The sequence below is a fragment of the Hemitrygon akajei genome, chromosome 6 (assembly GCF_048418815.1).
Source record: "Hemitrygon akajei chromosome 6, sHemAka1.3, whole genome shotgun sequence".
NCBI lineage: Eukaryota > Metazoa > Chordata > Chondrichthyes > Myliobatiformes > Dasyatidae > Hemitrygon > Hemitrygon akajei.
The window spans coordinates 115511543-115535914 of NC_133129.1; positions in this window are offsets into that span (position 1 = coordinate 115511543).

Consider the following 24372-nt stretch of genomic DNA (forward strand, 5'->3'; position numbering starts at 1 on the left):
GGTGAGTAACTGTGCACGGCCCATGCTGCAGCCACTGTGCGCTACTTTAGATATGTAGTGTGACTACCAAGTGGGCTGGCTGATGTCAAGCTTCCTGGAAGTTGTAGCTGCACACATTCAGGGAAGTGGAGTGAATTCCATTACACTTTGACTAGTGGTTTGTAGAAGGTGGAATGGGGTGTTAGAGAGTGCGTCACTCACTGCAGGTTACTCAGCCCATGATGATAGTAATCGATCCAGCTGAGTTTGTTTCCATTGATGGTGTGCGATTTGGAGATGGTGTTGCCATGTTTGGGATATGTAGTTAGACCCTATTGTTGCACTTTTATTCAATTGCTATTGTGTCCATCATGCCTTGCTGCATGAAAGCAAGCTCTGCCTTCTTTGTTGAGGAGTTACAAAACTAAACTTTGTGTGATCATTGAAGAATATCACGATTCTGACATTGTGATGGATAGAAGATCATTGACAAACAGCTGGAGGTGGCAGGGCCAAGAACTTTGCCTGAAGAACTGTTGTCCAGGGACTGGGATGACTGACCTATGACATCCAGAACTATTTTCCTTGTTGAGGTGTTTTCTCTCTGATGCCTGTTACCTTCAGTTTTACCAGGGTTCCCTTGTTTGGATGCAACAGAGGCTGTCCTGTCCCCTTGGGGTTCAGTTGGGACCACGACTGTGCTGAGGTCTGGGGCTGGGTGGTCTCTGGTGAAACCCAAACTGGGTATTGATGAGTGCTGTTTGAAAGCACAGTCAACAACAGCTTTCGTGTTCTGGCTAGAGGTGTAGCTAGTTGTGGAACACAGGTATTGAGTATTACAACCTGATCCCACAGCTATTACCATAAGATACAAGAGCAGAATTAGGCCTTTTGGCCCATAAAGGTTGCTCAGTTATTCAATCTTCACTGTGTTTTTCTCAACCTCATTCTCCCACCTTCTCACTGTAACCTTTACCAATCAAGAATTTCTCCCTTAAATACACAGATGCACCACCTTCTGGCTGAAGAAGTTTTTCCTTACCTCAATTTCAAAAGGACATCAGTGGCTGTGTTGTGGGAGCTTAGACTCGACTACTAATGGAAATATCTTCTGCATGTGTACTCTATCCAAGCCTTTCAGTGTCTGGTAGGTTTCAATAAGATTCCACTCTAACACCCGTCCACATATCTGAATTCCATTTAGTATAGGCCCAAAGGTATCAAATGCTCCTCATATGACAAGCCTGTCACTCTTGTATAACTCCTCTAGACCCTCTCCAGGGCCAGCCTTTCCTGCCTTAGATATGGGGTCCAAAGCTGCTCACAGTTTTGTTGTATCCAGTGGTCTCAGCCATTTCTTGAGATCACATGGAGTGAGTTGAGTTGGACTGGCTTCTGCAATGGTGGAAACTCAGGTGGACGTTAGGTGAAGCATCCACACAGCACATCTGATTGAAACTTTGTCTTTCTCATAGCTGAACCTTTAAGCTGAATTACAATACAGTTCAAATAATGGAGGATGCACACATAAAATGTGCAAATTTCCTTGACTAGTTTATGTACAGTAGTTCCTCTTTAACATCTCCAAATTCAGCACTGTGGAAACAACCCATTGGTCCTTACATAATGTAAGTGATGGGGCTCCAGCAGAAGGATTAACCAATCCATGCCCGCCACACTCCCACTGCTCATTGTAAACCTTGCATTAGACACCGAGTTTCACTTTTACAGAAAAATAAACTGAACTGTTGAATTGTTGCAATCAGTCGGCAGAAAATCATGGGCCAAAGGGTCTGTACTCTCTGTACTCTGCAGTACTGCTCTATGTTCTATGTACATCAAAGAGCAAGTGATTGATTGTGTCTCAGAGGAAAGTGAGTGAAATGGGAAGTCAAGGAGGGTAAGACCACTGTGGATACAGATTGTGCCTCCAGAGAGGAGGTGGGGGAATTGATATCAACCCTTGGTGCCCAATTATCAAACGCTAGGATAATGTTTCAGAAGTAATCAGGCTCATCAGTCACAGTATCAATAATGTCTTCTGCATTTCCAGATCTATTCAATGATGCTATTCCCATTCACAGGTACACTGACTATGAAGCACCCTCAAACCGGGCTGGGCTGATTAAGCAGCAGGTATTGGAAGCACAAGTTAATTCTTGTTTTCAACAAGACAAAATTCAGCCCCTCTCCCTGAATCTCCTTACCGAGCCCTTCCTTTAGCACTGTGTACAGTACTGGTGCACACAAGTCTGCTTCTGTTTGAGCTTATGGTGAGTTGAATGCAATTTATGAAAAACCATAAATAGTAAAGATGGCAAACAATTAATGTGTAAAAGACAAACTGGCCAAGTAATAACAAAATAATAAATAAATAATACCAAGAACATGAATTGTAGAGTCCTTTTTTAAAATTTATTTATTAAATTTTTGAAAATTACAAAGAATAAATGTGATGATAAAATAGTAAGAAAGAGAAAAATAATATTAATCCTCCCCCCTCCCCTTGACCCTCCCCCCTTAACCCTTATCTAAAGAAAGAAAGAAGAGAAAGATTGCTTGGATATCGGAGGATCCCCACATGCTCCATGGAGTTCATAATAATTTAAATATTTATTAATTGTAGAGTCCTTGAGAGTGAGTCTATAGGTTGTGGAGTTACCCACACTGGTTCAGAAACCTGATGGTTGCAGGGTAATAACTGTTTCTGAACCTGTTACTGAGAGACATAATGCTTTAGTACTTCCTGTTGAGAGGAGAGTGTATGGCCTGGACGATGAGGGTCCTGCTTTCTTGTGGCATCTCTCCCTGTAACGTGCTCAGTGATGGGGAAGGCTTTGCCTGTGAGGAACTGGGCTGCTTCCCCACTTTCTGCAGATTTTTCCATTCCTGGCCGTTGGTGTTTCCATACCAGCTGCAATGCAACCAATCAGGATGTTCTCCACTGTGCATCCATCGTCTCTTGTCAAAGTTTTAGACGCTGTGTCAAATCTATATAAATGAAGAAAGTAGAGGCACTATCACGCTTTCTTTCTGATGGCACTTAACATGCTGGACCCAGAACAGATGCTCCAATATATTAACGCGCGGGAATTTAAAACTACTGACTATCCCCACCTCTGGTCCCCAGAATGAGGATAGGCTCATGGACCTTCCTCTTCCTCCTGTAGTCAATAATCAGCTCTTTGGTTTTGCTGACATTGAGTGAGAGGTTGTTGTTTTGACACCATTCAAACAGATTGTCAATCTCTTTCCTAAATCCGTATTTGTTACATCTTTTTGATTTCGCCAACAGTGGTACTGCCAACAAACTTAAATGTTGCATTTAACACACAAAATGTTGGAGGAGCTCAGCAGGCCAGACAACATCTATAGAAAAGAGTACAGTCAACGTTTCAGGCCGAGACCCTTCAGCAGGACTTGAAAAGGATTTCTGCCTGAAACATTGACTATACTCTTTTCCATAGATGCTGCCTGGCCTGCTGAGTTCCTCCAGCATTTTGTGTGTATTACTTGGATTTCCAGCATCAGCAGATTTTCTCTTGTTTGTGATTAAATATGGTATTGGAGCTGTCCATAGCCTCAGTCATAACTATAAAGCCAGTAGACATGCACACAGCCTTGTGGTGCATCTGTGCTGGAGGAGATGTTGCCAATTCAAACTGACTGGGGTCTGCAAATTAGGGATTCAGTTGCACAAAGAGGTAGAGGTCCAGGTTTTGGAGGTTATTGATTAACTTTGAAGGGACAATAGTGTTGAATGCTGAGCTGTAGTCAATGAAGAGCATCTGGATGTATGCATCTTCACTGTCTAGATGTTCCAGAGCTGAGTGAAAGAGCCAATGAAATGGTATCTGCAGTTGGCCTGTTGTGATGGTAGGCAAATTGGAGTAGAGCCAAACCACTTCTCAGACAGGAGTTTCTCATCACCTACTATTCTGCACAAAGATCCTGGTCTCAACAATGACCAGGCACTCAATTGGATCAGCCACACCAACACTGCAAGGCAGGCTAGAGGCTGAGTAGCCTGTGTGAATGACACACACCAAAGTATCTAAAGCCTTTCCACCGTCTACAAGGCACAGGTCAGGAATGCGATTGAGTATCTGCCATTTGTCTGAATGAACTCCTATCAACATGAGACACAATGCCATTGAGGACAAAGCAGCCCATGCGACTGGCACCTTAAACATTCACTTGCTCCATCACTGGAGCGGTGTGAACCATTTACACACTGCACTGCAGCCACTCATCTAGGTTAATATGATGGCATTTCTGTCACTTCTGGCCCAAGTGCAGAGTGAGAGACACTGAAGTGGGTCAATATTTCACAGATTTTAATGCGAACAGTGTTAAAAGGGAAAATAAAACAATAAATACTAGGCCAAACAGGGCCGTTGACTAAAACACTCAAATGGAAAACGAAGTCTAGAATGTGGCTGAAAAGAACAACTGCAACGTTCTCGCTCGGGTGTAACGTAACGCCGAGTTAAACGTCGAGATAAACCGGAGTCAATGAAAACAAGGTCGCAGTAAGATTAACCATTTACTGTTCACTCTTCACATTAACGTATGTGGTGAAAACTGTTGATAAAACAATACAAGATTGGTACAGTGTTTGTTTCCTTCTAAATATCACATTTACATTGTGAATACTTGCAAAGGTAAAACTACAATAACTACATTACATTAAAGTGCAGCATACAGTCAGAATCTAGCTGCTCCATTGACTGCTTTAAATACACTTCAATACAAACTATCCCGACTCTTTAACTAACGAAAACATAAACCTTATCGACCGTCGTTACTTTTAACAGAATCGGCGTTAACATTTTAACTCAACATATCGATTATCTAATGACTTACAGCGTTGCTTTCACTGTGTTTCTGGTGTGTAGAGGACAACCTTAACTAGCGCAATGGCGCCACATGTGATCAACCCCCACCCTTGCGTTTATCCCAAACCGGTATTTTCCCACAAGATGCGGCGAACCCGGATGTGACGTCATCGCAGCCGCAATATATTACAGACAAATAAATTGACTTAAACAATCCTAACTTTAACTAAAAAATGCTAACAAATTACTAAGCGAAAATATTATAAACTAAATAACTGTCCTAAAGGCAGCACACTCCCCGCTTGACCTTGGTAAGGTCACAATGAACATAATACAAACTTCAGTCTCTAAATCAGTCATTAGGTAGAAGTAGAATGACTTCTGTAACTGGCCTTTGGTAAATTTTCACATTGCCTTGGTCGGTAGTTTTCAACTCGACTTTCCTGACACGTCCATCCCTACTAGGGAATTTGGCAGTGATTCTGGCCATTGGCCAGCAGTTGCGGGCGATTTGCTTGTCCCTGAGCAGGACTAAATCTCCAACTTGAAGGTTCCTTCTCCATTGCTTTGTGTACAGGTCCTTATCAGAGAAGTCCCCTGGTGGAGGGGCAGCTCCTGCCTTCTGCGTAAGGAGCATTGATGGCGAGAGTATGAAGGGGTTTTCCGGGTCAGAAGACACGGGTAGGAGTGGTCGTGCATTTATAATGGCTGTGACCTCTGTCATTAGTGTGCACAGTACCTCGTGGGTCGATCGGGTGCGTTGCTGCATCTCGGGTTTCCTTTCCATGGTTTTTTGCAAGGGTGTGAACCGCTTGACTGCCTGCTCTTTGTTGTTTGGCAAGCACTGGCGTGGTTCTCTGAAAGGTAGTGGGGCGACCCCACTATTTGCTTTGTCTCTGAAGACCTTGGTGTCCTCTGTTTTCAAGAAGATGGCGTCTTGAGCCGATGGAGCAAGTTTATTATCATGCTCCGTTTGAGCGAAGACTGACTGACCCGGCGTCTCGTCAGTTACTTTGCGCTTGTTAAAGCCTTGTTGTGCTTCCTGGACACACATGGAACTTGTGCGGGGTTGAAGAATCGAATGACGGCTACTCTCTAGCACATTGGTCTTGAGTGTGTTAACCGTTGATTTGTGTTCATTGCCAGGGCACACCTCTCCTATCACCACCCAGCCCAGATCCAGGCGTTGCGCAAAGGGGGCGTCGTGTGGTCCATTGACCTGCTGCCTAACCTTGTGTACCCAGAGAACATCTCTTCCTAATAGCAGGAGTATTTCTGCTTCTGGATCCAGCTCTGGGATGTGTTTGGCGATGTGGTGGAGATGTTGCTGGTATAGCACCGCACTTGGCGTCGGGATCTCAGTGTGGTTATTCAAGATTTCATCGCACTCTAAGAGTGGAGGGAGACAGATGACGACTTTACCATCCAGTGACTCGATCTGGAAGCCTTCAGCCTTCCTTCCGTAAGTTTTCGTGTTGCCTGAGCAAGTTCTAAGGTAGTATGGGAACTGCTCACTCTCAATGTTGAACAAGTTAAAGAACTCTGGACTGACTAGTGAGCGATTGCTCTGATTGTCCAGAATTACGTAGGCTTTGATGGCCTTGTCTTTGGCTCCCTTAGGGTACACCTTAGTGAGACAGATCTTTGAACAAGAACAGCTTGACTGAGCTTGACCGCAAACTTCTGTACAGCTCGAGCTGACAACAGTTGTCCTGGAGTGAGCTTCTCCCTCCCCGCCATCCTATTGTGGGGATGAAGGAGCATTGTCGGTTCGTGGTAACGGGCTGGGATGCATGGCCCCGTCGTGATTAGTGCTATTACATTCCGGGCACTTCACGGCGATCGTACACTCTCTAGCACAGTGAGAGGTCGAGGAACAGCATTTAAAACATATTCTTTTCTCCTCGAGAAGGGCCTTCCTCTCTTCAAGGGGTTTTTCCCTAAACGTTCTGCATTTCTTGAGGGGGTGGGGTTTGTCATGCAATGGACAATTCTTGCTAGGGTCGTTGTTAGTTGTAAAGACTTCAGTCTTAAGCGCTGAGACTGGTTTAGTAATGTTGGAATTATTCGAAGAGGATTTATCTGGCTTGGTGTAAATTGTACTGCTTCCTGGCCCTATGAGGCTAGGATCATTTCACTTCTTCGCCTCCTTGCACACAAACCTAGTGAAATACTCGAAGGGAGGAAATCAACCTCTGTGTTCATCCTTGTACTCTGAGGCAACGGACAACCACCTGTCCTGCAGCCCAAATGGAAGTTTGTCCACGAGTTGTCTAATCCCGGTTGGAGTGTCTAGGTATACTAGACCAGCTGAGTAGCCTTCTTTGGTGCCTTGAATCTCCATGAGTAAATCTCCGAATTCTCTTAGCTTGGTGTGGTCCTTGGCTGACACCTTAAGAAAATTTCCCAAACGTTGGCATAGCGCCGCTTCAATAATTTCGGGGGCTCCATAGCCCTCCTGAAGTCTCTCCCATGCTTTCTTCAATGCTAGCCTGGGTTTGTTGATGTACACTGAACGTATGCGTCTCACCTGTTCACATGATTCTTTTCCCAGCCATTTTGCCATAAGATCCAACTCCTGGGTTGCTCTGAGCTGGACTCCGTCAATAGCGTTGGTGAATGTGGAGTGCCATGCATGGTAATTTTCAGGTTTATCGTCGAACTGGTATAGTCCTGAAGTGACGAGATCCCGTCTTGCGAAATACCATGCTACGGGTTCGTCTGCAAGTGGCATGCGGGCTGAGGGAACATGTCTGCAGGTACACGACTGAGGGCGTACATTTGTTGTGGAATTTGATGTCCTGAATTCGACCCTTGCCTCTCTTCTCCCCAAATCTGGTAAGTTTGGTGTCGAGAAGTACTGGTCATGAGCCCTTTCATTCCTGGATTCATCGCGGAGTTGCGAGGGTAAATTATCTTCCTCGGATGGATGTGAAGTGGGACGTTATCAAATAAGTAAGGAGAGGAAGAAAGTGTCTTCCAGTTTATTTGAGATTGGACATAGTCGCTTGTGCGTTCCAATCTGATCTTTTCTGAAGTAGATTTTCCGTCAACCGGATCATGCATTTCTTCAGCATCTTCTATTAACCCTGCTTCCACCCTGGCAGCGGCTGCTTCTCGTTCTAGTTTCAGCACTTCTAACTCTGCCTCTACCCTTTTTCTTTCCAACTCGTTTTCGACTTCTCTGGCAGCCGCTTTCATTTTTACTTCTAATTCTTGTTTGGCAAAGCACGCTTGCACATTGGCGGCTTCTGCTTTAGCTCTTGCTTGGGTGGCCTTACTTGATGCCCTACTGCCCCTGTCGCAGGATGGCGACGACTTTGGCAACGACTTGATGCTGGACCGAGTTGACATTGCTGCACTTGAAACACCTGATAATGCCGCTTTTTCACTGTAACGTTCTCGCTCGGGTGTAACGTAACGCCGAGTTAAACGTCGAGATAAACCGGAGTCAATGAAAACAAGGTCGCAGTAAGATTAACCATTTACTGTTCACTCTTCACATTAACGTATGGTGAAAACTGTTGATAAAACAATACAAGATTGGTACAGTGTTTGTTTCCTTCTAAATATCACATTTACATTGTGAATACTTGCAAAGGTAAAACTATAATAACTACATTACATTAAAGTGCAGCATACAGTCAGAATCTAGCTGCTCCATTGACTGCTTTAAATACACTTCAATACAAACTATCCCGACTCTTTAACTAACAAAAACATAAACCTTATTGACCGTCGTTACTTTTAACAGAATCGGCGTTAACATTTTAACTCAACATATCGATTATCTAATGACTTACAGCGTTGCTTTCACTGTGTCTTTGGTGCGTAGAGAAAACTTAACCAGCGCTGTGGCGCCACATGTGAGCAACCCCCACCCTTGCGTTTATTCCAAACCGGTATTTTCCCACAAGATGCGGCGAACCCGGATGTGACGTCATCGCAGCCGCGATATATTACAGACAAATAAATTGACTTAAACAATCCTAACTTTAACTAAAAAATGCTAACTAATTACTAAGCGAAAATATTATAAACTAAATAACTGTCCTAAAGGCAGCACAACAACTAAGAATAAAACAAATATCGCCAATCTTCAGAGTCAGTTGATTCGACAGTCCAATTTCTCAGGCAAGGTGGAATGCAGATAACGAAGTGTAGCTATGTCCAAGTCTCGACAAATACTACGATGGATTGAATGGAGTTAAATACCATCACAATGAAATAATGATTAGCTGACGTGTGTATATTCAGGAGTGCAATTGCCAAATCTATGGTTGTAACAGGCCCCCCATCTCTAGGCACAGCCCCTGTGTCTGCTGGAAGTCCCAGACAAGTGACTTGTCCAAGATGTCCTTCAGTGATGCTGGTAGATAAGTGCCATGGTGTGCACTGCCAATATTGGAGCCAAAGACTTCCATTAAAAACAGAAACAAGAGCTTGTACAGAGGTAGCTCGACCAAGTGACAGTGAGACGAATCATTCTCAAAATGAAGACCCTCCGATTGGAGCTAATCCAGAATCCGCTTCAAGAATAAAACTAACAGAATCTGAATTTATCAAAATAAACTTGAACAGAATGCACCAGGAAACCGCGTTACAAAGAGTGAGTCGCTCAAGAAAAATACAAGAAACTCTAAAACATTAACTGTTAAGCAACAACTAACCAATGCTCTGATGCCCTGCACAGGCCTGAAGAAGTCACTACAGGACCTCACCCTGATAGCTGGCACCTGATGGCCCAGGAAGACCTAAATCTCGAGATCCAGGGAGGACTCGAGACACCTGGGGAACTTGAGAAGGAGGCATGGAGAACTCGAGAGGCAGGGAGACTCGAGGATCCAGAGAGACTGAGAGTCCTGGGAGCCCCAACAGACCGAGATCAAGCAACCTTGGGCGGGGCCGAGAGGGTGGCTTGGGAGTCCTCAAGATGGGGATGACATTGAAAAAACCATAAACACGTTGAATAATCCTTGGAAACAATTGGAAAAGGAAAACCCCAGAGAAGATAGAGAGAAGTCCTTGGGAAACTATGGTAAACTGTGTGTATACCTGTCTGGACACGCCCCTCTGCTAACTGCTCCTGTGGCTCCTCCCACAGACCACTGTATAAAGGCGATTGGGGCACTGCTCCTCCCTCAGTCTCCGAGATGCCGTGCTCCCTTCTGCTGCTAATAAAAGCCTATCGTTCACCTCCCGTCTCCAGAAACCTTGAAGCCATGAGCCTTGAAGTTATGGAACTTGAAACCTAGAGAAGGAACCTTTTCAAATCTTGTTCAGTGTTTTATCTTTCACAATTTTTCTTCCAGAGGCAACTAGGATATACTCTCAATTTTACAGATCAAGACAGCATAGGCAAGTTTCTTTCATCACTAAGCTAGCCGGTTCTCTGTAGATCTGTTTAATTTGCTGCATGGAAGTTCGATTTTCCCAGTCTGTACCATGACTTTCATCAAGAGATTTAAAAGTACTCTTGATAGGGTTACTTGTGTATTCACACACTCCAGCCAGGGTTTAGCTTTTGGAATAGGGCTCTTCCAGAATTTACACTACTGATTTGAATGATTTGTTGAATTAATTGACAAGTTTGCTTGAAGAGCTGGTTTGTCATGAGACCACAAAGCTGGGAACCTGGGTACTTGTGACTTGAAAAGCTTGGAATGGATGCCGGAGAAATTCAGTGTGAACTCAGGACTCTCAGAGCGCAGAGTCAGGACATGCACTCAGAATAAAGGCACCCTCTCCTCAAGCCACCAATGTCAAAACGTCACTGTTCAAACTCTGCTGGGTCCATTACCTGGTAAGATCCTTCTGTTACAGAGGAGACAAACAACAGTTTATACATAGGAATTCCAATGGAACATTGTTGCCTCAATGAATCAGCAGTGAATCTCATGGCCAAGGTCAGCTGCCCTCTCTCTGCTGGGTCCATCTTTGTGTAGTCGAGACTTGCTGTCACCACGGTTCTGATATGGCCCAAGTGCGGAGTGAGAGACACTGAAGCAGGTCGATAGTTCACAGATTTTAATGCGAACAATGTTAAACGGAAAAGAAAACAATAAATACTAGGCCAAACCATTGGAAAGGGTACAGAGGAGATGTACCAGGATGCTGCCTGGTTTAGAGAGTATGGATTATGATCAGAGACTAAGGGAGCTAGGGCTTTACTCTTTGGAGAGAAGGAGGATGAGAGGAGACATGATAGAGGTGTACAAGATATTAAGAGGACAGAGTGGACAGCCAGCGCCTCTTCCCCAGGGCACCACTGCTCAGTACAAGAGGACATGGCTTTAAGGTAAGTGGAGGGAAGTTCAAGGGGGATATTAGAGGAAGGTTTTTTACTCAGAGAGTGGTTGGTGCGTGGAATGCACTGCCTGAGTCAGTGGTGGAGGCAGATACACTAGTGAAGTTTAAAAGACTACTAGACAGGTACATGCAGGAATTTAAGGTGGGGGGTTATACAGGAGGCAGGGTTTGAGGGTTGGAACAACATTGTGGGCTGAGGGGCCTGTAATGTGCTGTACTATTCTATGTTCTATGTTCTCTCCAGCACTCATTGTTTGCCGAGAAAATAAAAATCTTAGATCTTTTGAAAAGTGGCATGTCGCTTGCTGAAGTGGGCCGTAAGGTCAGTAAGAACGAATCGAGTATTTGCACAATAAAGCAGAAAAAAGCTGAAATTCGTGGAAGTGTCAGTGCGACCCCTACAATGGCAAAAATGGTCTCCCTGGTTCGTAATAAGGTGCTTGCAAAGACTGAGAAAGCATTAAGTGTGTGGCTAGAGGACATGTCACAGAAGCATATCCCTGTTGATGGCAAAATTATACGTGAAACAGCACTTAGCCTCTATGAGCGCTACTGTGAGGGGGTTGAGGAGAGTGAGAGGAAGGAGTTTAAGGCTAGTACGGGATGGCTGGCTAGCTGTGTAAAGCGCTACAGCCTCAAGAACTTAAAGATCACGGGAGAATCGGCATGGCAGATGTACCAAGTATCCTATTATGGAGCCGATCGAAGTACACGCTTGAAGTCTCTCAGAAAAAAATTGTTGATCACAAACTATCAAAAGCTCACAGTGCTGCTCTAAGTGTTGAACATATAGCTAGTGAAGATGCTCTGGGAAACTATGTGACACCATGAATGCTTCACATCCAAAGGCAACTTGTTCAATTTTTCGTTCTGCATATTATTTAGCTCAGAATGACAGACCATACTCTGACCACTTTGTCTTATTGGAACTTCACAAAAAAATGGCATTGACATTGGAATTGGACTGCATTCCCGCACTAGTGCTACAGAGATAATTAATCACATAGCCATTAATATGAAAAAGGAAATTTGCCGGCATATCAAGCAGATAAATAGCAGGTCTTCTGCTCTCATTGATGAATCAACAAGCCTGGGCATTAGGACCGCTCTAATAGTTTATCTGAAATGTGAAAGTGATAAGGAAGGTGATCCCCATTTTATGTTTTCAGATCTAATTGAATGCCTGATCAGAAAGCTGCAACTATTGCTAAGCATCTATTGAACTGTCTCAGTAACCATGGGTTTGATGACTCTTACTTGAAACGGAACCTTGAGGCATTTGCTAGTGATGGGGCGAGTGTAATGCTTGGTGTCAAATCTGGTGTTGCTACAATTCTCAAGGAACATTACCCTGATGTGATAATTTGGCACTGTCTTAATCACAGTTAGAATTTGCAGTAGGTGATTCGGTGAGAGAAGTTCATGGAATAAATCATTTTCAGTCACTTACGGACAACTTGTACTCTGTTCACAGTAGATCACCTCTAAATCAAAAGGAACTGTCTGAATATGCCTCTCAACTAGAACCACAAATTTGCAAAATAGGCCGTGTTCTGGGCACCAGGTGGGTAGCTAGCTCGTTTCGGACAGTTTCAGCAGTGTGGCAAAATGATGAAGCACTATGTTTTCATTTTGAAAAAGCAGTGAAGAATGAAACAAGACCTGGGAGAGACAGAAAAACCTATGAAGGTCTGTTCAACAGACTCTCTTCAGAACAGTTTCTATTGGTCTTAGCTCTAATGTATGACGCGTTGCATGAACTTGGTTCACTGTCAGAGAGTTTACAGAAACACACTACTACGATTGTTTATGCAGACAAACTGATCCAACAGAGCATAAGATCACTGCATGGACTGAAAGAGCAACCTGGTACAAAAGCTGTAGAAGCTCAAGAGGTAGTTGAAAAGGGGAAGTTTGGAGAAATGACCTTAACAAGCAACAACAAAATTGTCTCCATTAATTATCTACAGTTTCTTACTAGGGTTATAAACAATTTGCAGCACCGTATGTTCACGGCAACATCCTTGAAAGGTCTTCAAATTTTTAAACCTCAAAGTGTGTATAAATCCCTGCTAAATGAAATGTGGGTCCTTGATAAAGATAACTGGCCTGCTGAAATACTGCCTAATTATGGAGAAGCTGCAATATCATCTCTCTGTAAGAGGTTTAAGCTTTCTTCTTCCTCTGTAATAAATTCCTTCAGAGATTATGTGGAGGATCATGGATGCCACATCCCCCAAGATTTATGCCCATCACGGAGCTGTTCACAAGTTATTCCTATTAGTACTGATGAGTGTGAGAGAGGGTTCAAGTCACATGAACTTGATTATAACAACAACACATTCAAGAATTCTCATAAATCATGTATCAGCACTTATGTTTGTAAAACTACACGGACCTTCTCTAGTTCAGTGGGATCCTGAGCCGTATGTCACATCATGGCTGCGGTATCACAGATCAGCAGATGACACCAGAACATGAGTTGCTTCAGCCCCCTGAACACATATTACACCTGACCCTTTGTGGGAATTATTGTGAAACTTCTCATTAGTGGCATTTGGTAAGTAGGTAATTACATTTAAATTGGTAAAATACATGATTACCTTATTTTTCTTTACTTGCTTGATAATTATATTTTGTGATAATTAGTGAGTGCAACTGTGTAATACTTCGTCATATTATTAAATTAAGTATTATATGTTTTATTGTACCAGTTATACACTGAAATGTAGTGATAGCTATAATCTTGTTAATGTCTTAACTATCACTATATTTCTGTGGAGCTCTGGAATTCATACATTTCTTTCATCTTGGTTTAGTGCTTGACATTAACATTAGTAATTGACATTTAGTGATTGCAACATATAAGATTATTAAGGGATTGGACAAGATAGAGGCAGGAAATATGTTCCAGATGCTGGGAGAGTCCAGTACCAGAGGGCATGGTTTGAGAATAAGGGATAGGTCATTTAGGACAGAGTTAAGGCTAAACTTCTTCTCCCAGAGAGTTGTGGGGGTCTGGAATGCACTGCCTCAGAAGGCAGTGGAGGCCAATTCTCTGGATGCTTTCAAGAAGGAGCTAGATAGGTATCTTATGGATAGGGGAATCAAGGGCTATAGGGGCAAGGCAGGAACCGGGTATTGATAGTAGATGATCAGCCATGATCTCAGAATGGCGGTGCAGGCTCGAAGGGCCGCATGGTCTACTTCTGCACCTATTGTCTATTATAAGAAGCCCTATTCATATATATATCTCACACCCAATTTGTGTACCTGCTCATTACATGAATGGGGCCAGTACATGAAATGAGCAGGTACACAAATTGGGTGTGACATATATAGGGAGAGGATGTAGGAAATGACAAGCATTTTGTCAGCTCCAGCACCTAAAAAATTTGCACTGCACCCCTGGTGACAACCTCCCCAAGCTACCATCCATACAACCAAGACAATGGTTACATATGCTGACTTGCCATTTATTGTCACTGGGTTTAATTCCTGGAACTTCCCCTTCAACAGCACCATGGTGGCACCTTCACCAAAAGAACTGCGGTGGTTCAAAGTGGTGGCTCACCCCCTGTTAGAGATGGGCAATAAATTCTGGTCATCCATATCCTCAACAAAAAAGAACTTTAAAGCTATTTGGGTTGCCAGGTACAAGATAATGAAGTGCACCTTTGCAGTGAACACATCTGAGCAGGCCAGATGTGGCTATCAGCAAATTGTCCTGACCCCTCAAAGCCTTCCCACTATCTGCAAGGTTTGAGTCAAGAACCTGATATAATGTTCTGCTCCTGTATGGACAAAATCAATAATGTGTAAGCAATGGACTATCTAATCCCTTCATCAGTACTATCTAACCTTGGGTACAACATGGATGGTTGCAGGTCTGTCTGTCTGTCTCTCTGATGTTAGAGTGATAGCTCCTTATTGTCTACCTGTAGCTGTTACAGTTTATTCTGTATTGTCACTGCTTTACCTTGTTCTACCTCACGGCACTGCGCAATGATTTGATCTGATGAGCGGTACACAAGACAAGCTTTTCACTCTGTGTCAGTACATGTGACAAGAATAAAACAGCCTTGATTCCAGCTCCAGCAAATTGTACATCTGATGTACAGGTAAGGGCAGGACACATTCCAATGAGAAGATAAACACAAGTTAGATACAGCAGATGAGATAGAAGAGTGAATGATACTATGTAACCCAGACAGCACATAAAATAGCAACAGTTTAAACAGGAAACACTGAAACTACGTAAGTTAAGGCCAGTGATGAGGAAATTGTAACTGCTATGGTGCTTACCAGTTAAAGATAATTTCGGGTACTTGTCTGTTTGTGATTGGTTTAATAATGTGGTGGACTAATAAGGTAATGACAGACAATGTACATTTACCAACACTTTGATAGAGGGGACTCTTGCAGAACTAGTGTGAGCATCATCTTAGCAACTTCATCTGCTGAAGAAGACAAGGACCAAGGGAAAGACAACTGGTGACTGCAGCCAACACCGGGACATTATTGCATTGCAACATTGAATTAATTGCAAATAGGCAAGATCCTTAAATTATCTTTTCCTGGTCCCTGGCATATAGTATATGAAAATGATTTGGTATTCCCTGTTTAGACTACTACTATTTCACGGCCTGCCAGCATTCTCCTCGTTCTCAATTATCTAAAAGTACTAACACCAGTTTTCTCTTTCGCTTTTCTGGATCCCAGTCAGCATGGGGTTTTTACCTTTTCAGTGAATGTGGCACTTGGCTGACCTATCTTGGTGGCACTTGGTGGATGAATTGCCAAATCTGTTTTCTGGCAGCATTAAAGTGCAGGTATTAATAGCAAAAATTTAAATAGTGCAAAGTAAGGAATAATGGGGTAGTGTTCATGGGTTCATGGATCACACAGGAATCTGCTGGTGGAGAGGAAGCTCTTTCTGGATTAATGAGTGAGGGTCTTCAGGCTTATGTACTTCCTTCTTGATGGTGGTGACGAGAAGGGGGCATGTCCTAGATGGTGAAGATCCTCAATGTTGGATGTCTTTTTCTGAAGGCATCTCCTCTTAAGGATGTCCTTGACAGTGGGGAGGGTTGCACCGAGATGGAGCTGATTGAGTTGTTACGTATCCCGTAACTGGATCACTTACCAGCAAAGATAGAGAGGTCCACTGAAGTCTGATGGTACCATTTTTAAACGATTTTATTTATAAAGGGGCACAAAAGGAAGGTTAATACAAACATTCAGATACCATAAGTCGTCAATACTCAATCTAAAGCGCAGGTATAGTAATGATCAATCAGAAATAAGCTCTATCGTTGTCTAGGGGATAATATCTTGTCCATTTGGGAAAAATATAACGATCATTCAAAAGTCGGCAGGCTTCAGCCTTTTGGGAACCGCTGAGTTTCCCGTGTTGGAGAGAGAGAGAGAGATTGGTGAGAAAAGGAACACTTGCCCAGGTCCTTACGAAGCAAAGCCGTGGAATCAGGAGAGCAGGCTTTCCTGTTGTTAGTTAAAAGCGATTGTCCGTGATTCCAGCCACAGACTCCCGATTCGGAATCTAACGCACGTGGCTTCCTTCAAAATGGCTTCCCGCGACGACGGGATCGTTATCGTGTCTCCTTGGTGCGTCTGGAGGGATCGTCCCCCCCAGACCCTCCTTTATACTTCCTCACGGGATCGCAGGTGTCAATCTCTCTCTCAACCAGCCCACTTTGCCCGAGGGCTTTACACGTGGTCTTCATGAGACAATAGTCAGGGTCGCTTTATTCTGCATCCCGGTGGAACGTGGTATTCAGCACGTCTCCCTCTCTCTCCCATTTCCTGTGTCTATTCAGCACGTCTTTCTCTCTCTTGGGTCATTGACCCCCCCCTTCACTAGGGCTCTTGCGATTCTCGCAAAGGAGGGGGCTAGTATCATAACACCTGCCCTCTTAAACGTTTTTACCAGCGGTTAAAAACAGTGGTATAGCGTCTTACAGGATTTTTGAACCTACCACAATACACAAACTTTTCTTTTCACAGAGTACTACTGTTATACATTCAAGTCAGTATCTAAACAGTTAACAATTACAGTGACCCTTTCTTTAATATCTTAACATCGCGTACCGTACTGAAAATCTTGTAGCATCAGACTTCAATTAACCGTCGCCTCTTTTTCGGGGAGTCCCCCTGTGGGGAACTTGAGTAATTTGGCTTGGTGAACTCCCGCCCGTCTCGTTCATCGGGGTCATCTTATCAACACCACTTAGACCATTTCCACCCAATTCTGTAAATTTCTGAACCTTTGTCTATACGCTTCAGGTACTAGCTCGTAACTCCGGAGAATGGCCTCTTTTACTTTGGCATAATTTTCCGCTTCCCCTTCCTCGACGGCCAAGGCCGCATATGCTCGTTGTGCCTTCCCCTTTAACACACTTTGTAACAACGCCACCCACTGCTCTTTGGGCCACTTTTGATTTACTGCCACCTTTTCAAAAAGCAAGAAATAACTATCAACATCCGACTCTTCGAATGGAGGTACTACCCTCAACTCCCGACTAACATTAAACCTCTCCTCTCGATCTAACCCTAGATCTCTTCGCTCTTTCTTTAACTTCTCCATCTCCAAGTCATGTTCCTTCTGTTCTCGTCTGTCCTCATACTCTCTTTGCTTCTCGGCTCATTCCCTCTCATTCTCGGCTACTTCTAGCTCTTTTACCTGAATTTCATGCTGTCTTTGCTTTTCAGCTTGGTCCCGCTCTTTTCCCACCTCTAACGCCTTTAGTTGGAGCTCCTGGTCCCGTTTCACCTCTAACTCCTTTATGTGGAACGCCTGCTCCCTTTCTTTCTCAGCCCGTTCTTTCTCTCTTTCAGCCGCTTCCAGCTGCTTCATTTTAAATTCATGTTCCAACCTTAATTTCTCCAACTCTAGCTGATCCATTCCACTCGCTGGTACTTTTTCAGGGATATTTTCCAAGACCCCAGCTTCGAACACTTTCTTCCCAATGTAATACCGAGTTATGACCCCTCGCACCTCCCACTTTTTCATGGACGACCTCACTTCTGCGAGGTCCAATCCCTTTGCCAAATTTAACAAGTCTGATTTGGTGGCCGCCTCTAGCGCCTCCACAGTCGGGTTTTTCATAAATTCATCCACGTCCATCTTTGCTGGTTTCCCGTCTGGCTACCCGCGTACCAGATCCAATTTATTTTATTTTATTTTTTGACTTACAAACCCGATTCACTGCCCTCCCAATTAGGTTTCAAATCTCGATACGAGGCACCCACGTTGTTACGTATCCCGTAACTGGATCACTTACCAGCAAAGATAGAGAGGTCCACTGAAGTCTGATGGTACCATTTTTAAACATTTTTATTTATAAAGGGGCACAAAAGGAAGGTTAATACAAACATTCAGATACCATAAGTCGTCAATACTCAATCTAAAGCACAGGTATAGTAATGATCAATCAGAAATAAGCTCTATCGTTGTCTAGGGGATAATATCTTGTCCATTTGGAAAAATTATAACAGTCATTCAAAAGTCGGCAGGCTTCAGCCTTTTGGGAACCGCTGAGTTTCCCGTGTTGGAGAGAGAGAGAGAGATTGGTGAGAAAAGGAACACTTGCCCAGGTCCTTACGAAGCAAAGCCGTGGAATCAGGAGAGTAGGCTTTCCTGTTGTTAGTTAAAAGCGATTGTCCGTGATTCCAGCCACAGACTCCCGATTCGGAATCTAACGCACGTGGCCTCCTTCAAAATGGCTTCCCGCTACGATGGGATCGCTATCGTGTCTCCTTGGTGCGTCTGGAGGTGTCGTCCCCCCAGACCCTCCTTTATACTTCCTCATGGGATCGCAGGTGTCAATCTCTCTCTCAACCAGCCCACTTTGCCCGAGGGCTTTACATGTGGTCTTCATGAGACAATAGTCAGGGTCGCTTTATTCTGCATCCCAGTGGAACGTGGTATTCAGCACGTCTCCCTCTCTCTCCCACTTCCTGTGTCTATTCAGCACGTCTTTCTCTCTCTTGGGTCATTGACCCCCCCCCCCCCACTTCACTAGGGCTCTTGCGATTCTCGCAAAGGAGGGGGCTGGTATCATAACAGAGTCAGCAACCCTCTGCGGTCTCTTGTGATCCTGTGCATTGGAGCCTCTATATCAGGCAGTGATGCAAGCAGTCAGAATCCTGTATATTCATAGAAATGTGTAAGAATCTTTGGTGAGGGGCCAATGATGAGTAGATGTGTTCTGATTAGAACATGGACAGAGCATAGTGATACTGAGTTCCAAAACAACAATTGGGAGAAACATCATTAAAGTGGAAACTTGTGATCACTGGCTCGAAGTACATATTCTCTATTTCTACAAATTGGCAATTTATCGACTACAGTTTTATCTGCAGCTTGTCTACGTAATGGTCAGGTGATGAAAAGCACACTATCACAGTCACTGAGTGTGGGCTTGCTGGAGCCAGAGGGTTCCTCCGCTGCTGCTGAAACTGAGAGTGAGAAGGAGGATGCACCCTTTTCCTCTCACACAAACCGAGCAGCCAAGTCGCTGGGTCAGGTGACTTGTAAATTTTGGAATATTAATGTTACGTTTTTGTTCCCCATATTGGTAATTTGTTTCAGAAATACTGAGACACATTGAAAAACTTTGGATGACAGATCATTCGAAACATAATGCAGTTTTCATGGTAGTACAAAGAGAAAAGCAACAGCAAAGTGCAGAATGTAGAGCTTCGGTTAAAGAGAAAGTGCTGGGCAGGTAGACAAACAAGGTCATGATGAGGTAGACTGAGTGATAATGTTCACCTTCGTTGTATAAGAGGACCATTCAAAAGTCCTAGACAGCAGGATAGAAGACATCTTTCTGCTGTTAATGCATGCACGCAAGCATTTGAATCCTCTGCCCAATAGAAGGCAGGCCAAGAGAGAATGGCCGGGGATGAGGGGCATCTTTGGAAGCGTTCCGTATGATTGTATGAGTGCCACGTGCAGGCGGGTTTAGAAATAGTAAGATAGAGGTCAGCAGGAGACGCTCATGGAGTGAGCACTGTTTCAGATTCGCTCCATAACCTTTACTTTTTTTAACCTATGATCACCCTTATTTAACTTACTTTTACCTACACCAAAAGATTCTTGCTACTTTTTTGGACATATCTTTAAGAGTCTATTGTGAATTTTGAAGAAATGAGTACAGAGATGGCTTTGAGATCTAAAGGGCGAGAACCCAGGAAAGATTCTAACGGGAACGGAAGGAAAAAAAAGTCCGATCCTAAGCGCACTGAATTGACTTATGAAATGTTATTGGAGCTTTTAAATGAAAAATTTGAAGAACAACGACAAATTTTCAAACAAGATATAAAGGCTTTTCAAGATTATATGGATAAGACTGATTCAGTATTTAACCAGCAGCAAGCTCTAATCACAACTTTGCAAGAGGACGCTCGGAAGCGAGACTTGATAATCGAAAAACTGGAGCAGAAATTATCTTTGACGATTAAACAGCTGGAAACACTTAAAGCCAAGAGTGTCGACTTTGAAAATTGGTCCAGAAGACAGAACTTACGCATACTTGGTCTCCCGGAAGGTATTGAACAAGGGGACCCCTCGAAGTATTTTGCTCAACTTTTAAAGGATGCGTTTCCTTCTGTATTCCCAGCCAGTCCTCCGTTACTTGATCGCGCCCACAGAATTATGCACCGATCACCAAGTTCTTCATCTAAACCACTGGTTGTAATTGTCCGATTTCACTATGTGCATGTCAAAGAGCAACTTATTCATGTGGCTCAGCGTTTAGGAATGGTCAAATTCCAAGAATTCGATTTTCGATTAGTGGAGGGTTTTAGCCCAGAAGTAATGAAGACAAGGCTTCTTTTTAAACCTCTGATGTCCGAATGTTATGAGAAAAATCTAAAACCTGCACTCTTATACCCTGCGAAGCTCAGAATCTTGCCTCCGAATGCACCACGGAGTGTTTTTCTCTCCACATCTGAAGCTCGAAGCTTTCTGGATGAGCATTATTCTACTGGTTGACTCTCGTTTTTAATAAATGAGTGATTTTGATCGTTACAAAACAGTTTTTGTTTCCAAAACCAGATTTTGTTTCTGGCTATTGGTGTAGGTTTACTCTATATTTTATATTCTAATTAAAGTTTTTTTTTTTCAACGTACTAATCTTTTTATTTTACTTACTTTAACCACTGTACTTTATCTTTGGTCATTATTATTAATCCTTCGAAGGTGAATTTTTTTTTACTTAAGATGGCGGTTTCTTCTCTAAAATATTTTTTGCTTTTTTTTGATTTCGCCATTTTTTTTTCTCTCGTCTTCTTCCTAAAATGCATTTCTTATCACAGTTTAAATTTTTTTTGGTTTGTTTGGGTTTTACCCCGATTTATAAGTTACTAGTGATTATATTCTTTTTGTTTTTTTACTAGCAGTTATATTAAGAAGTTTGTTTTACTATAGTGATCTTTTTTTTTGGAGTTTGGGTGGATCTTTTTTTCCTTTATATACGGAGTTGCCTTCTGCTGATATGGGGGTAGATTTAGTTTCATTCATCTTTCTTCCCAGCCTTCTCCTGGCTTGGGAGGAATTTTCTCTTTTTGGGTGGGGGGTGGGAATTTTTTTCTAAATCTATTGTTCTTTTTATCAGTTTTTTTTAGTTTTTTCATTTGGGCTGATTTTAAACTACTAAAATGTCCGCGATGTCATCACTTCCGGGTCTGCCCCTTATTTTTGTTCCTCTTCCAGGTGCATGAGTTCATAATTTGGTTAACCCTTAACCAAAGGGTTGTTTTCAGAAATATGGCTCAGACCATTAATTTTGTCTCTTGGAATACTAATGGCTTAAACCATCCAATTAAATGGAAAAAGATTTTCAAAGTATTCCAAAGACTGAATGCACATATTATTTTTGTTCAAGAAACTCATGTGAGGAAAGAGGGTAATCATCGTTTTTTTAGGTTTTGGAGGGATCAACAGTACCATTCAAATTTGAATGCTAAAGTAAAGGGAGTTTCAATTTTTATTGACTCCTCTATTGCATTTGTCCAACACGATATTATTTCGGATCCAAATGGTAGATTTTTGTTAATTACTGGGTTACTTTTTAACAAAAAGGTTGCTATGGTTAATGTTTATGCTCCAAATGTGGATTATCCCGATTTTTTAAGTCCTTATTTACTTCTCTACCTAATCTAAATGAATATAGGTTAATAATGGGTGGTGACTTTAATTGTTGTTTAAATCCTTTGTTGGACAGATCTATATCTACTCAGACTTCACCTAATAAGTCGACCACTTATATTAATTCTTTTTTGACTGATAATGGAATTTTTGATATTTGGAGATTTTGGCATTCTAAGGACAAAGAGTTTTCATTTTTCTCACATGTTTATCATTCTTACTCGAGAATTGATTATTTTTTTATTGACTCTTGTTTTATTCCATCGGTAATTGGTTGTAATTATGATATTATAGCCATCTCTGACCATGCTCCATTAAAACTTTCTATTAAATTTATGGATACAGCTTCTAGTGCTAGACAATGGCGATTTGATTCTACCTTACTGCAAGATCTGGATTTCATTAAATTTATGAAGGAACAGATCAATTTCTTCTTTTCAACTAATTCCACGGATGATATTTCTTGCGGAACACTTTGGGACACTTTTAAAGCATATATACGTGGACAGATTATCTCCTATTCCGTTGGTTTGAGAAAACGCATTAAGAAGGAAACTCCTTTATTGGTTGATAAAATTAAAGAGATTGACAAGAAATATTCGACTGCTCCTAGTAAGAAGCTTTACAAACAAAGGGTTGAACTTCAAATGGAACATAGTTTATTACTTACATCTTCGATTGAAAATCAATTAATGAAAACCAGATCTGACTTTTATATACATAGTGATAAATCAGGTAAACTGTTAGCTAATCAATTGAAGAATGCTTTGGTTAAACACCAAATTATTAAGATTCGTCAGCAGAATGGTGATTTGACAGTTAACCATGATGAGATAAACAAATCTTTTCAAGATTTTTATACCTCCCTGTATCATTCTGAATTCCTTCATGATTATAATATCATGTATGATTTTCTTGGGAAATTGAATTTTCCAAAATTATCATCAGATGATCTTTCAATATTAGAAACTCCTATTACGGATGCAGAAATTAAAGGGGTTATTTCCTCTATGAATTCTGGGAAAGCACCAGGTCCAGATGGGCATACAGTAGAATTTTTTAAATGTTTTTCCTCTACTCTTTCTCCTTGGTTATGCAGGGTTTTTGAAGAAGCAATTAGATTGGGTAATCTGCCACAATCTTTTTATAGAGCTTCCATTTCTTTAATATTGAAGAAAGATAAAGACCCTACTGACTGTGCATCCTATAGACCAATATCCTTATTGAATGTAGATTCCAAGATCTTTTCCAAGTTACTGGCATCCAGGCTGGAGAAGGTATTACCTCAAATTATCTCGGAAGATCAAACTGGTTTTATTAAAAATCACTATTCTTTTTTCAATGTTAGGAGATTATTGAATATTGTTTATACTCCTTCACATAGCACCTCAGAATGTGTCATTTCATTAGATGCAGAGAAAGCATTTGATAGAGTTGAATGGCCATACTTATTTACTGTGCTTGAGAAGTTTAATTTTAGTCCAACATTCATTTCCTGGATTAAACTGATATATCATACTCCAGTAGCCTCGGTTTTTACTAACAATCAAAGATCTCCTTTTTTTCGTTTATTTCGGGGTACTAGACAAGGCTGTCCATTATTATTTGATATTGCTTTAGAACCCTTGGCAATTGCTATTAGAGAATCACCGAACATTTTTGGCATTACTCGTGGGATGGATATACATAAGTTATCATTATATGCAGATGATTTATTATTATTTATTTCTGATCCTGAGAAATCCATTCCTGCAGTTATATCATTGTTGGCTCAATTTAGTAATTTTTCTGGGTATAAATTAAATCTTAATAAGAGTGAATTGTTTCCTTTAAATAGACAGGTTCCAATTTATGAAAATTTACCTTTTAAATTGGTTAATGACTCTTTTATATACTTAGGGATTAAAATCACAACAAATTATAGGGACTTATTTAAGGTTAATTTTTTACCCTTAATCGATCAGATTAAATGTTTGTTTACTAAGTGGTCACCACTATCTTTATCTCTGATAGGTCGGATTAATGTTATTAAGATGATTATTTTACCCAAGTTTTTATATATATTTCAAGGGG